This window comes from Brachycentrus maculatus, unplaced genomic scaffold (genome assembly GCF_059751285.1).
Source record: "Brachycentrus maculatus isolate JH-2025_06_01 unplaced genomic scaffold, ASM5975128v1 h1tg000179l, whole genome shotgun sequence".
Classification (NCBI taxonomy): domain Eukaryota; kingdom Metazoa; phylum Arthropoda; class Insecta; order Trichoptera; family Brachycentridae; genus Brachycentrus; species Brachycentrus maculatus.
The window spans coordinates 66,818-82,886 of record NW_028280930.1 but is presented as its reverse complement, the minus strand read 5'-3'; the positions used below and the strand labels follow the sequence as shown (position 1 = coordinate 82,886).

The following is a 16,069-nucleotide window of genomic DNA, read 5'->3' as shown; positions in this document are numbered from 1 at the left end:
ACTGCTTCATATAAACGCAGTGTTATCTCAATCGTTTACACATGAAGGAAAGGTGATCAGCCCTCCGCTTCAGGTACCAGTCCAGGGTAATATTAAATAAATATTACACTTTAAAAATCACTTATATTTATTTGACCCCCCCTGGAAATCGAACCCGGGACCTCCAGAACGGTAGCCAAGTGTGCTGACCATTACACTACGGAGGCGAACAAATATATATATATATATATATATATATTTATATATATATATATATATATATATATATATATATATATATATATATATATATATATATATATATATATATATATATATATATATACATGTATATAGGGCACCATAAAGTTTAAACGTTTATCTCGATCGTTAATTTCATTTAGGTAAAGTGATCCACAATTTTTTTGAGATGGAGATCTTGGAAGAATAAAAGAGGCTTCGGAAGACTTTGTGGGTAGTTGAAACAACCACCGACCGAAGGAAAAAGAAGGATAGGAAGAGACTTGACAGTGGAAACAGAAGGCTAGAGATGAAGTAGAAGAAATTAATCAATTAACTTCAGATTCTAAGATGAAAGAGTTTGCTCTTCAAGAGACTCGAACACACTACTGTGTACAATGCAACATTTTAATGCAACATACATACAATAGATTTTAAGAACTGGTTGTATTTACCGAGCAAAAGTTAAAATCTTAAGTGCTCAAACCATTGTTATCATTCTTTTTTCTCCTACTTGAAGGGAAAGAGTAATAGTATGTATGAAAAAGAGAGTTGCAGAAATGACGAGGGTACTTGGGGGGCATATCCGTACGCATACTTTCTTGTATAATTGGAGTCAGTAATGTGTAAGTCCCATGAAAACTAAACATATATATATATATATATATATATATATATATATATATATATATATATATTTATATATATATATATATATATATATATATATATATATATATATACATATATACATATATATGTAATCATCATCAATCATCTCAATACACTGATGCGGCCATAGTGCTGGACAAGTCCAAAAGTATTCTAATTAAATTAAACAAATATAAATTATACACATATTTGCTGACGTCAAACTTTTGACAACGTTCCTCAGGACAGAAGAGGTAAATACATTATTTTCATATTAGTTGCGTCATTTAAATAGAGCGTAGAACCGTGTGTAGTAAATATATGTATAATTATAATTGTTGTACCAAAATAATACATTGGTTGGTCGGGTCATTCAAATTAGAACTTATTTAGTACTATTAAAGACACCTTTATATGTATCGTGCCATTTATGGGGTAATTATAGAGCCGACATTACCAACTTCAACATTGATTAATCCCTGTTAATCCACATTAATACATAATTAATTATGAATTAATGTCTCTATGAATTCAAATATTTAAATTTAAACATTTCGCTCACTCCTTTCAAGAACGTCATAAATCAAAAATCGTCAATTTTTAGTTGAGCACGTTTTCGGAATGCCCAAAAAATGTGCTATATCCCAGCAAAAGAGGCATATTTTTAACTGAATATTTACCCGCTACAGGGCAGAAAGTGTTGTTTTTGCATTTTGAAGAAAATGTTTTGTTTAATTAGTTTTTTAAATAAACTAATTATTTTTCAAACTGAGAAAAAACCTTCAGGTTTTACCTAAAAAGGTCTGTTGCACAGTAAAAAGTTCAAGAAGTGGCTTGATATTTATTTTTAATACAATGTGATATATTTTAAAACTTTAAAAACGTTCTCCTGAAAAATCAGGTTTTTTGATTTATGACGTTCTTGAAAGCAGTGAGCGATTTGAAGTAATTTATTGTTTAAATCACTGAGAAATACTCGAAGAAGTAGTTTATTCGATGTTATCGAATCTTGGAACCAAGATTTTCGCATGAAATCGTCTTAAAACATTCGAAATATTGAAATAAAGAAGAAACTGAGGACTTCAGTAGTGAAGTAAAGATTAACTGATCGCGGTTTAATGTTTCAGTTAATATTAGAAGTATCGAGTGTTTTAGTTCATTGGAAGGCAATCAGAGAAGTCTACGTCCTGATAATGCAGGAAGAGATACATTTATCATTGTGATCACCAACGTCCCTCTTCCTGATAAGGCGAAAAAGAAGAAGATGACAATCAACAGTGACTGTATAGTATTAAGGATTCCTGTATGACAATCAATACTCTTGTCAATTTCTTAAAATAATTCGGTGAGATTCTTCGATTATCTTTTGGTCTTCCCACACATATCGCTCACTCCTTTCAAGAACGTCATAAATCAAAAATCGACAATTTTCAGTTGTGCGTGTTTTCGGAATGCCCAGAAAATGTACTATATCCCAGCAAAAGAGGCATACTTTAAACTTTATATTTACCCGCTACAGGGCAGAAAGTGTTGTTTTTGCATTTTGAAGAAAAGGTATGGTTTAATTATTTTTTTTAAATATATTAAATATTTTTCAAATGGAGAAAAAACCTTCAGGTTTTACCTAAAAAGATATATTGCACAGTAAAAAGTTCAATTAGTGGCTTGATATTTATTTTTAATACATTGCATTATATTTTTAAACTTTAAACTGATCTCCTGAAAAATCACGTTTTTTTATTTATGACGTTCTTGAAAGGAGTGAGCGATATATCCTCATTATCCTAGTTGCCAATTGTTGTGTGGTAAGATGTGATGGAAGATTATCAGTAAAATATTGCTAATTATTTGACTTTGGTTAATTATAAATATATATTAAGTTAGTAAAAGTAATAAATATATAATAGTAAGTAGGTAGCTCTAAGTGAGTGACCGGTTTCTAGGAGAGACATATCTAGAGTGTGCTTGTCAGGCTACGTGGGTATTCACACGATTATGTTATTACCACCACTGTGTTAAGGTGGAGACTGACCGAAGCATTTCGTCGTAACGTAACACGTTACGATGCGAGCATTCCGGCAGTCAGTACACCGAGCCGAGCGCTCCATCCATAGTTTCGGAAGCTCGGTGATGCTCGCCGCGAGCGATGTTACGACGTTATGTTACGACGAAATGCTCCGGTCAGTCTCCACCTTAACTAAACTACTCACGTTCTTCACATACCTTTTTTAGTTTTTATGTTAAAAATATATGAAATAAATAAATTGTATACTTAAACTAAGTTTATTTTAGTAACTTGATACCTTTACCTCTGCGTTTCCTTTTAATTTTTAATTGGTAAATACAATTCAATAAAATCTGATGTGAATGTTTGATAATGATGTTGAATTCATCGAAACATGTGTCATAATAGATTTTAATAAATAGTGATATTTACCGAGAAAAAGTATAAAATGAGGTTGTAGTTATGTGAATATTTGTGTATAGGAATAACCCCGTTAATGTTTTCATTTATTGTATGAGAAGTTAAATAATAAAATGAAAATAAATATGGTCATAACAATTTCAAAAATTAGCTCTGGATGTCCCTTTACATATGTAACTGCAATTGCATTTCCAAGAATGAGAAATTGTCGTGGTAGTTACTAAGAATAGTGCAGTTTCCACTGCATGTTAGACAGTTCTTATTGTTAGTTTTAGAAATATGATTGTCTTATTACCCAACTCCTTACAAAACTTTTCACAAAGTTTTACTACCAGTTCCTTAGAAAGCTGTTTATTTCGGATACTTCGTAAGTTTACAATCATCCGTGTAACGTTTAAAACGAAAATACACACGCACACACACACATTCCAGGTTCTCAACAAAACGTTACATTTCCAATATTGCACAAAAATAATTCAAATTCAATCTGTTCTGTTTACAGTATTCTATCAAAATATCAATTAAAATTGAGAAAAACGTTTCCAATCATGTGTTTAACCAATATAAAATCATTAAATCGCATCAAAACGTAACAATTTTAAAAGCTAGAATTCCTGATTACTTAAAATCATTTATAATGGAAATGTAACGTTTTGGTGAGGACCTCCACATACGTAAACCGTATATATGCCATATATATTGCCTAAAAATGCTTGCTTATATTTCATGTTTTACGCGTCAACTTTATATGATTCGGTAATAGAGTTAGATATTTATTGACCAACTGAGACTCGAATCCGGCTAACAATACTGCATATATACAACTTTAGAAAATAGAGGCACTATGAATGTTACATACATGGACAGTATGGTAAACGTTACGTTATGTGTGATCAGTTAAACCAGTCAATGATCGTTAGAGAGCTCAGAATTATTTGATTTTCGTATTCTTTTTGCATAAAAAGACGTTTCATTTCAGCTGAAGTTCCGATTACCATTTACAATTTATAAATAAAAAAGTAAATTTGATACAATGCGTGAATTAAAAACTTTACCATTAGACGATAGGTATATTGCAAAATCGTGACATAAATGAAATTTGACTGTAGATTTTTTGTACGAGCAAAAATAATAAGATTTTTTCAATCAAGTCTGCTATTTTTATTTTGTTTTATTACATCCATTAAAAAATATAATTTTCATAGTATGATTTCCAAGGGTGTTAAAGAATGGTTGTACTGTAAAGTGTAACCGAATGATTAAAAAAATAACGAAAAAGCGTGATTCATTTTTACAGAGGCGTTTCGTAAACATTACGACACAAATAAAAAAATCTAATATCAAGCACCTACTGAGAAATGAATATTTTTGTAAAAATACTCGTATTCCTACTTAAATATTAAAACCTTTGAAACCCGTAGATTATATTTTCAATTTGCATGTTTGATTATTTATATACATATAATTACAGTAATATTTCATATTAATAAACACGATTTTTAAATATAGGTTTTTTATGCTTACTATTGAGTTAATAGAACTGCATTTTCATACATAATTTGTAAAACGACTATCATGCCAATTCAAATGAGAACAATGTCATTATCATAAGGATCGCTTTGTTTATCGTTATCATATACTATTTTGTACATTTCCGCTAAAAGATAAAATACTTAGAAAATTAAAATAATAGTTTTATGACTATTGTATGATGTTTTAGACATTTTTATGTATTTCATGTAATAACAGATACTTAATCTGATTTTTAACGTACAAAGACATTGGTGAAATTGCTTTGTCTACTTTTTCTAACCCATATTCACATCGTCACACATTGGGCACTGCATCGTATCAATAAATTGTTAACTTAATTGTCAAATACAACGTGATTAATCCTGTGCTTCATGCACCAGTCCGAGGTGATATAAAATAATGGTAAGAATGAAAATTCACTAATATATATTCTGTCTCCCTAAGAATTGAACCGGAACTCCCAGCACGGTAGCCAATCGCTCTATCCGTAATACAACGAAGGGGAAAATAATTTAGCATACAGATATCTACATACTTTTTTTATATGACTCAATATTCAATTCAGTAATCAGCATACTCAAAATAAAATAATTATATAGATAAAATTTCGATAAGTCGATTGTTTTATTAATATTTAATATTATTATATAGGTAACATATTAAAATTGTATATAGGCTATTGATATAAAAGTGCAACTTGTTATTTGGTCATACAGGTCATGCAAAATTATATGTATGCACCGATTTACCACGTGATTAAATTAATAAAAATATAAGATGTCTACATATGTATATTATTCATAAAGTAAGATTTTTTTATAAAAAAAAAATTATAAATTTATTCTTTTTATTATATTAAAACATACAAATTTTATAAAATGTTACTAAATAATATTTTACATGTGTTAAATTTTAAATTTTCAAAAAATAATTATAGTTACGTCTCTTAACATTATTGATTTAAAAATAATAGCAAAAAGTATTAAAATTTCATTAATTCTTTATTTTTTTATTTAAATTCAAAAACATATTTTACTGTAAAAAACTGGGAGTAAGGCAAAAATTAAATGGAGGTTTATTTTGGAAATGTAATTTTTATGTAACCCTAATATTTAAATAAACTAACATTATTTTTTGATACATACATGTACCTACATTTGTTCTATACATCTGCGTATTTTTTTTTATTAATTTTTTTTTAATATTATAAACATTCATAAAATTCTTAATAAATAAATAATTTCACCTACCTCAATAATGGTCTTGCTATTTTTTAAAAATGTTTATTTTAAACTTAACTTTAGAACTGTTTGTTATATTTTAAAAATAATTATTTTTCATCCACACTTTCCTCGCTCTTAAATAAATGTTCATTTAATTTATATTTCACGACATTTTTTCAAATCTTATTTTCCCTTTTCAGACGACGCGTTGTGTGAAAAGCACGTGAAGCGCGTATCCTCGGAAAATTGGCGACCGCTTCGCCCGACTGCCAAAAGAGTACTAACTTTGCAAATTGCCAAGTTGAATAACAAAAGTCCTTTTCTCTTCGCGCGACTCGAAGAGTCTGAGAGTTGTTTTAAATCCTAGTAAAAGGGAAGGTTTATATCCGATACGAACGATTTTGCTTTAACGCATTAATGTCTCCCTTTTGACTAACGTACATATTTTGCTTGACTTTGTTTGTGTTCTCAGGTTATTAGCTTTTACTGGGAGTGAATGGCCAGTGACGAGTTGTGAGACCGCGCGGGAAAATGCCTACTTATTTACGTTCGCGGAAAAGATAAAGAAGTGATAAGGCAAAGGAAAAATATTCTTTGGATTATTTTTGTACCACTTATGAAGGAGATGGAGGTCAGGTCTGGCGTTATTTCGACAAATTAAATACTTAATTAATTGCGACTAAAGTGATAAATACGAGCATGATTAATAGTTATGTGAAGAAAACTTGTATACACTTGGGTCTCTTTTTATGCGATACGTTCCACTGGGAGTATCATGAAAAAAAATCGCATAAAAAAATATGAACTGCATACAGAATTGGGGGATAGGTTCCATTATTTAAAAAAAAAAACAAAACTTCAAATCAATATAAAAAGTATCTGCGGTTTTTTGCCACTAGATGGCAAAACTCACCTGATTATTTCAAATGAACGTGTGCTTAAAAGGGGACATTTTGTCTACATTTTTGTGGAAAATTGTTATCCAATTCATTGCTTTTGTAAAAAGTTGTATTGATTTAAAAATGAATTAAATATCTGAAGAAATACGCTATGTGATGCTTTTTTACTATTAAAAGGTAAAAACGTTGCGAAATTGGGCGAAATTTTTATAAAATGTACGGTGAGAATGCTTTGAGTAAACGAAAGTCCCAGATCTAGTGGCTGAATTAAGCATGTCGTGTTGGGTGGAAGAAACACTATTTTCTCATTTTTTATGCGAATTCGCATAAAAAAAGGCTTGAACTACCTACAAAAATAAGGGATGGGTTCCATTACATTTGAAAATCGCATAACTTCAAAATCGCATAAAAAAGATCCGCATAAAAACAGACCCAAATGTATTCACAATATTTTGAGTGTGTTCAAATCATTGTTTAAAAATCTGGATTTTGTTCCACTTAGGAATTATTTAAATCAAGCTTTTTTCAAATTTATTTATTCCCTAACAACGATTATAGATGTCTGGCCACTACCTGTTTTCGACTTATTTTTGGCTGGTTTAATTGATCACTATACTCTGCGCAACATTTACCAATCTACTCATGATAGAAAACTACACTTATATTATTTTTTTATTTGATCAAAACATCTTTAATTAAAAACAGACATTTCAACCATAGATATCACCGAAAAAGTAGCACGCGGAAGACATTTTGCATTGAAGCAGAATTATTAGTTTCAAACTTTGAGTATTGTGGTTGCTAATCATTGTTAAAATAGTGAATATTTTACAAGTAAAAAGTGATCACTAAAATCAGCCAATGACAAATCGTAAGATTAATAAATTCCAAGATTTCTATATTCTTCTTCATCTATGTTGAAATACTTTACAAAAAAGTTGACAAAAATATGGATTAATTACCTTTTTTATGTATTAATTAAAAAAATAGTTTGTATCTTTTGCCTTCTTAGACATTAGTTGCAAGGAAATGAAAAAAAAAACAGATTTTCTAAAATGAAATACTTCTAAATAAAATTATGGTCGATGTTTATGTTAAAGAACGTTAGTAAAGACTAGTCAGCGAACATTATTTTTTAAAGAGTTGAAACACCTGCCATATTTATTTGGATATACGTTTTATTTTTAAATCACCAAGTGTCTGGTTTATTTTAGTGATGCTGTTGTACTATTCTAACAGTTGTGTTTTCTTTTAAATTGTAAGATTTTAAAGGCCAAGATCGTTTATACTCATACATATAGGAAGCGAAACCCAAATTCCATTAATTTTAAAATTATAAGGTGGCTTGGTGAGGCGTCAAAAAATATTTAAATACAACTGTATAAAATGAAATATTTTAACTGACTTACTATCATTCCACTTCATGTAGGGGTAGGCAGAGATAATAGATCTTCACATATATAGCTGCAAGAGATTATTCGGAACCCTGACCTAACAACTTCCAAGTATTTGAAATATATTATCATGCCTGGTTTTAATCGACCTTCCTGTGATTCTATATCCAACTACATTCGTCCCATATATTTGTTTTACCGTTTTTCGCTACTGTTTCGTTCCAAGTGCCCAAACCATCTCATTAAACCATTGTTAATTTCATCGATAATGCTCACCTCATCCTTGAATTCTTTCCTAATTTCAACATTCGAAATTATATCATACATAGTTTCATCGCACGTTTGTCGGAGAGATCGCATTTCGGCTACATTTAGCCTATTTTCATCCTTCTATTGCCAACTTTATACTTCTGTTCCATACATATGGATTTTTACCACAACCCAAATTTTTGTAACAAAAAAGTTAAAAAAAAAAGAAAAATGTTAAAAAGTAAATATGATTAACCACAAAGTAAATGCCATAAATATTAAAATTTTTGAAAGTTAAATATAAATGTTTTATAAAGAAATACTTGCTGCCTACAAACATCGGCGAACTGATTGCTTACCATGTTTTTTTTCCAATCAACTAAACCGATTATGTGTAGCAATAATATTGAATTTTATAATACATAATTACATATAGTCACAGTAACATAATGATATAACATTAAAAATAAAAATGGAAAAATAATTACGATCATCAATAACAATCTTCGCCAAATAAAATATAATTATATTAACATTAACTAGTCCTCAAAAAGTAGAATATTTTTTTTAAACATGTGTATCAAATTGATGATAGTGCCCAAGAAGGATGGTAATCAAATGTAATAGATTCGAGGAACTCTAATACCAAAATTTCAATGCGCATTATTTTGTATTGAACCAGATGAGGCATGAAGAACCAATATGAAAATTAACTACATTGTTTGAACTCCCACGATCTAATTTAAAAATATTTCAACACTGCTCAAAATTTTAAATTAACTCGGAATAATATTTAAGGAGCAAGTCGTAATATTGACTATGATGATAATAACATTATAAAATAAAGGTCAAACTTTGTTTTTAACCACATTTTTTTTGGATATGCAGAGCTTTTTTTTTAACAAAAAAGGTCCCGGAACTCACTTCATGTCAAGCTTTTTACTTAAACTAATTATATTCAAATATCGTTTAAATGAAATTTGTAGGAACTTTTTATATAATTTTGAAGAATTATTTAAATAAAGATTGTAATTACGTAAGCGCCAACATTGTTTCGTCGAACTGATTTTAAAATAATAATAAAAAAATCCATGAAAAAAGGTGCCAGAATGCCGATCCACCGCGTGACATAGGAAAAAGCCCTGTGGATATGTATCCTTGAAGATGACAAGGTGGTAGTCGAAATCAGTTGTAAAAAAGGACCGAAAATCAAAGTGATTAAAAAAAAAATTAACTATAGTTTATTTATACCCGCAAAAAACATTAAAAAAAGGAAACGAATAAAGACGAATGATTTCTAAGAGAACGCTACACTTAAAAAATATATATTTCATATTATAGGTGTCTCCACAAATATTGAAGAAAAAAATCATATTTTTATAGGAAAGATGATGCAAGTCTAAGTATCTGATTAAGTTATATAATCGAATTAAAAAATTATTAATAATCCAAAGGAAAAACAGAATTTTCTGAAAATTAAAAATTCTATTTCAGGCTCTCTCGTAAAAATATATGAACTAATTTTAAATGAACCACACTCACAATTTAAAGAATTTTAAATTGTAGTATTTAATACGCTACCTCCTTAAATAGCAGAGGGTAAAAAAATGTTAAAAATGATCAAATTTCAATATGTAATCTTTGTGTGATAAACCATATATCGCCCACTCCTTTCAAGAACGTCATAAATCAAAAATCGTCAATTTTCAGTTGTGCATGTTGTCGGAATGCCCAGAAAATGTACTATATCCCAGCAAAGTGTTATTTTTGCATTTTGGAGAAAAGGTATTGTTTAATTATTTTTTTAAATACACAAAATATTTTACAAATGGAGAAAAAACTTTTAGGTTTTACCTAAAAAGATATGTTGTACAGTAAAAAGTTCAATAAGTGGCTTGATATTTATTTTTAATACATTGTATTATGTTTTTAAACTTTAAAAACGTTCTCCTGAAAAATCAAGTTTTTTGATTTATGACGTTCTTGAAAGGAGTCAGCGATATATAAAACAATGGTTATATCGTTGATCATCTTCTGTTTTACATAAGAATATAGCTTCTCATGTTGTTGAGACCGTTGGCTTAGTTATTTTTTTAATTCCTACGCAAAAGCATTCAAACAATGATTGAGAATCACATAAACCCACCTTGCACCAACTTTGGAACTGAATCATTTGTCTACATCAATCACGTGAATGAATTGATTAAACTGTATACGTTACGTATATGTGCATAATATATTAGTCAGAATCTGTCGAGATTCTAATACATTATCCAATTTTCTAATGTAGTTATTTATTACCAAATAATGCTAGATAAATGTTATCAATTGATGATCATAATGGAACTTTCAATGCAATCGGTCAATGGAAAAAGCAGCAAATATTTCAAACACATCTGAAATATATCACAAAAATGGGAACAAAGAAAAATTGTAGGTTTCCGGTTTGAAAAATGGTTTCAATAAAAAAAACGTTAATTAATCTTTCATTATATGGTCATGACACTCAATTCAAAAGAAAAACTATCGTATTTTAAATTAAATAACAATAGTTTTTCTTTTGTATATTTTACTGCCATAAGTAAAGTTATCTTACCTGCTTTCAATTATTTGGCGAGCGTGCCTTTGCTGATGCGGATAGATGGCATGGAAGCATTCATAGAGCACTTCAACCTGCATTCAGAAACAGTAAAATTGATTTGATTTTTAGAAAAAAAAACTTAAAACGCATTTGTTTGCTTAATCCTTCTACAATTTTCTTTCCCCCAATTTGATCACAGCGAAGCGCCTTTGAGGTAGTATTTAGTGAAAATGGCGCTGTATAAGTTATTCAAATTTATTAGTTGTTACGGAATAATTACCTACATTACAAAAGGGTTGTTTATATTTGTCTCTGATATGAATTATTTTTCTTTGTTTCCATAGCTTATCAAAGCATTGTGAATAAATTAACAATCAAATTTATAGTGAATCGAACTGAAGACTACAGAAACGAAATTTGTAGCCAATCAGAAAATCAAATCCAATGATGTTAATTTAAAATAACCATGAAATAATGAACATTTTAACATGTCGCATTTATTTATTTTTTTATATCTTTTACAGAATATACGATATTGGCGGGCACTGGATATTTGAGGCAGATATGTAGAAAAACATCGCATGTTTTTTTGCTATTCAAAATATATTTATGCAAGCGTCACAAAAGTCCTTACATTAAAGTTAATAGACTCCAAAAGTTTATATCAATGAACCTTTTGTGTTTATTCTTACGTCTTTTCGTGGATAAGAATTTCATCCGATAATAATCTGTAAGAGTTATCAAGAACTAAATATCGAAAGTGGTATTTTGTATAAAATTTAGTATTTCGTAAATTTCAAGTCCTTATATGATTGGGATCAGTGGCGGCTCATTGTCTAAGACAGTGGTTTTCAAACATTTTGAGAACGGAACCCTTTTGAAACACCTAATAACCTGGTTCTACGTTCAGTATTCAATTATAATCATTTCATGAAAATCATAAAAAAAAAAGTTTATTGTTTGACTACTACAACGGTGTACAAAACAGCACACAATATAATAATCTTCTCCGTCTTCCTGGCTCAATCCCAACTTATCGTGGGCAACGTCACCTAGGCCATACCTTCAAATCATGTTTTCTTTCTGCAGCATCCATGAATTCTTTGGTCTTCTTCTAGTTGCCTTTCGAGAAAGGTTAATTGCGATTGTCATAGATTTTCAAAAAATAACAGCGTTTTGATTCTACTGTAGATTAAGAAAAAATATTTCTATTTTATGAAAGAAGAGAGCTGAATATACGGTATTCAGTCTATTGCGGTGTTTTGTTTTTATAGCTGCATATTCTAAAAATCCATTTTCGTCGTCAAAATCCTCCGTCTTGGCGGAGCCCTCATAAAGACCTTGCAGAACCCCAATTCTCCGAGGGGCACACATTAAGAACCACTGGTCTAGGAAATAGGCCGAGAAATTCGTTTACAGGACATTAATTGTTTTCTTATCTTTACACCATAATTTTGAAAATACTCGACTGAAGGACATCTACCGAAAAAAGTCCCTAGAATTACTCATATAAAAAAATGGTGATTTTGCCTCCAAAAGAATAGACATAGGTATAATAATGTATAAAGTATGAAGTTGAATAAGGGTGGAAAAAACAAAAAAAACTTTAAAATATGTGCATAATGCATACTAAACATGATGTCTTCATTTTAATATTTTTACAGATAATTATGACAGTCTCTTTATAAGTACGAATATTTTAGGGTTCCGATCAGATTTCATAAAAATATGACCAACATGGTGATTTCATATCTAACACCTCAAAAAAAATAGATATTTTATGGCAATTCAAAACCTCTTCAGTTTTTCTTTTTTTTATAATTGAAAAAAACTGATCTATCAAAAATTTGTATTAAAGAGTTTTTGGTTGCAAATATTCAATTAAAATAAAAAAATCATCGGCATAAATATTAATGAATAATTAAGAAAAAGTTTCTTTAAATAAACGGGTAATATTTGTATATGCAAAAACATGATTCGACAAAAATGTTTGACTTTTTTTTGTTCACGTTTTAAAAACCATTTGTTTGTTTTTGACTCAAACTTACCTCAAATATACGATCATTTAATAGAAAAATTAATACTTTTTTTAAAAATATCTAGTGAAAGATAAATTACACGCGTATTTGCAAAACGCACCTTTTAATCAATATTACGATTTGATAAATAAAACTTAAAGTTTGTAAATACTGCTAATTTAATGTTGTAATCACTCAATCTTAACATCAAGTTGAATAGCATCGAAACACGTGTCATAAGAAAGCATAATCATTGATTTTGAAAAAAAATGTCAGTGAAAAAATGTGCCGGATCGCCGTACTACCGCGTTCTATGAAAAAAGTACTGGTTATTTCCACAAAATGTGATATAGAATAAATCGATGAAAAAATATTATTGTTATATTTCGGGAAGCATAATTAACGAGTAAATTTCAATTATTTGTCTTTTTTTTTAATTATTGACGATATTCTATAGGTGAATTTCGCAAAAAAATTACATAAAATCCTCGATAACTCAAAATCTAAAATTGATTTATTACAAAAAAGTGGTGTTTATGAAATTTCGTGTGGAGATTGTGAAAAAAAATATATTGGCCAAACTGCGAGAAATTTAAAGATTAGAATTAAAAAAACATCAGAGCGGTCTTGTTAGTAATTATTTTTCGGAATTTGCAAATCACATAATAGATACTAATCACTCATTTCACTCTCATAAATTAAAATTATTACACCTTGTTCCATATAAAGGCCAAATTATAAATTATCTTGAAAATTTAGAAATCCAAAATCCTAAATTCTAATAATATTTTATTAAATAATATATTGTTTCAAAATTCTTCACCGTTGCTTTCCATTTTTCCTTTGTTTTCAAACTCCGCCCCTTGACTTACCCTTTCCCTTTACTTTCCCCTCTCCTTATTTATAGAACAATTTTATATTTTATATTTTAGTTATTATACAGACCTGAATGATGGAAGTTTAACTTCTGAAACATGTAGTCTATAATAAAACTCAAGTGGTCAAAAACAAGTGTTTTCTTTAATCATGGTAAATTTCCCCATCTTTGAAAACTACTCGAAATCTATATTGCGAATTTTATTGACGTTATCCTTAGCCGAGACTCCAACCAAACATTGTCCATTTACGCCAGACAAAATAAAGCCTTTCCAAGTATTAAATTTTATTCCACAGGTGTCTCTATACACAAAGCATTTTATTGCTCCAAAGGGATATTTTTAAATCCGTTCATCCGTATTTTACATTATAATGTTAAGTTTTTTTTTCAGGAAGTAATTACTTTTATAATTGATTCGACCGATTTCCTGATTTCTTTTACATAAAATCTTGAATAAAATTTTAATAAAAGGAAACATGTTTACAATTTTAAGTGATTTTCTGTTATTAAAATATTTAAAAAAAATTATCTTCTTTTTACTTAAACCTTTGATGAAAAATGTTCACTTTGTTATTAACTTGGAAAAAAATCATTTTCTTTTAAATACGCTTCTTATGCCTATTTTTTATACCTGTTTTTTTTATATTTTGCCATGTATTAATTAATTATTATTAATATCGCAGGTATAAAGGTAAAAAAGCGGTCTAAGAATTGTACCAAAAATAAACTTCATGGAATCGAAAGGTATTAATACTAATACAACCTTGATTTATAATATTAAACTAACGAATAACAAACATATGTCTAAATAACAATAACTCTAACTTAAACTTTTCAAAAATTTGTTTCAATATATTTGTGAATATTTCAGACACTGTTTTAATGTAGAATTTCAAATTTGCAGACTAATATCCTCAAATTATAATGTTTTGCGGGCTGATATATGTATGCACATAAGTATGACATGATTCAGGTAAGGATACAAAATAATAAGCCCAAATAAGTACACTGTCTATTCCTATAATGTTTGTACAAGTTATAATTCTCCATGATAATTTATTAATCAAGAAAAGTATCATTTATTATCGGTAACTTCCCATAACTTTCTTCCGTGTTCCTTTCAAGTTGTTTCTTGATCTAATTATTGCTTCTTTCCCCATTCCTTTCCCTTTCTGTTTTCCGCCGAATCCTCAAATCCGCTGGTAGATCTACCAGCAGTCGAGATACATCATTTATATATATATATATATATATATATATATATATATATATATATATATATATATATATATATATATATATATATATATATATATATATGTATATATATATATATATATATATATATAATATATATATATATATATATATATATATATATATTTATATATAAATATATATATATATATATATATATATATATATATATATATATATATATATATATATATTATATATATATATATATATATATATATATATATATATATATATATATATATATATATATATATATATATATATATATATATATATATATATATATATATATATATATTTATAAATATATAAATATATGAATATATATATATTTATATAAACAAATAAATGTTTTAAATATCAGAAAACACTGTATCATTCATTCAATTAACAAGAGTCTGCTCTTTTTATATAAGTGAATATATTTATTTTAAAACTTTTATACAAACTATTGCGTACATTATTTTGAATAAGAGAACATATACCCATATATCTAAGGGATTGTGTGAAATCTGAGCTTACAAATATCCATCTTGGGGTCCTAATAAATTCTCGGGTCAACTGGGGTCAACCCTTGGGTTATGGGAGGAGAGTTGTCTGGTTTAAGTGAATCGAGCTTTTTTTGTTTGTGTTTAATGAATTGATGAAAATTGAAAAAAGATAGTGAGGAATTTTGAAACCGTCTCATGATATCTGCAAAATAATAATTCTGGCAAACACAAAGAAATTTCAGTCTAAAA

At 28.4% G+C, this 16,069-nt stretch overlaps 1 protein-coding gene across 1 annotated transcript in view; it reads right to left on the bottom strand.

Moving 5' to 3' along the window:
• Positions 1-6,333, bottom strand: part of LOC148308031 (guanylate cyclase 32E) — a 144,936-nt gene extending 138,603 nt beyond the window's left edge. The window contains exon 1 of the mRNA XM_088262405.1: positions 6,079-6,333. The gene's annotated coding sequence lies outside the window, so the exon portion shown is untranslated. The remainder of the gene's footprint in view (positions 1-6,078) is intronic.
• Between the last annotated feature and the right edge of the window lie 9,736 nt (positions 6,334-16,069).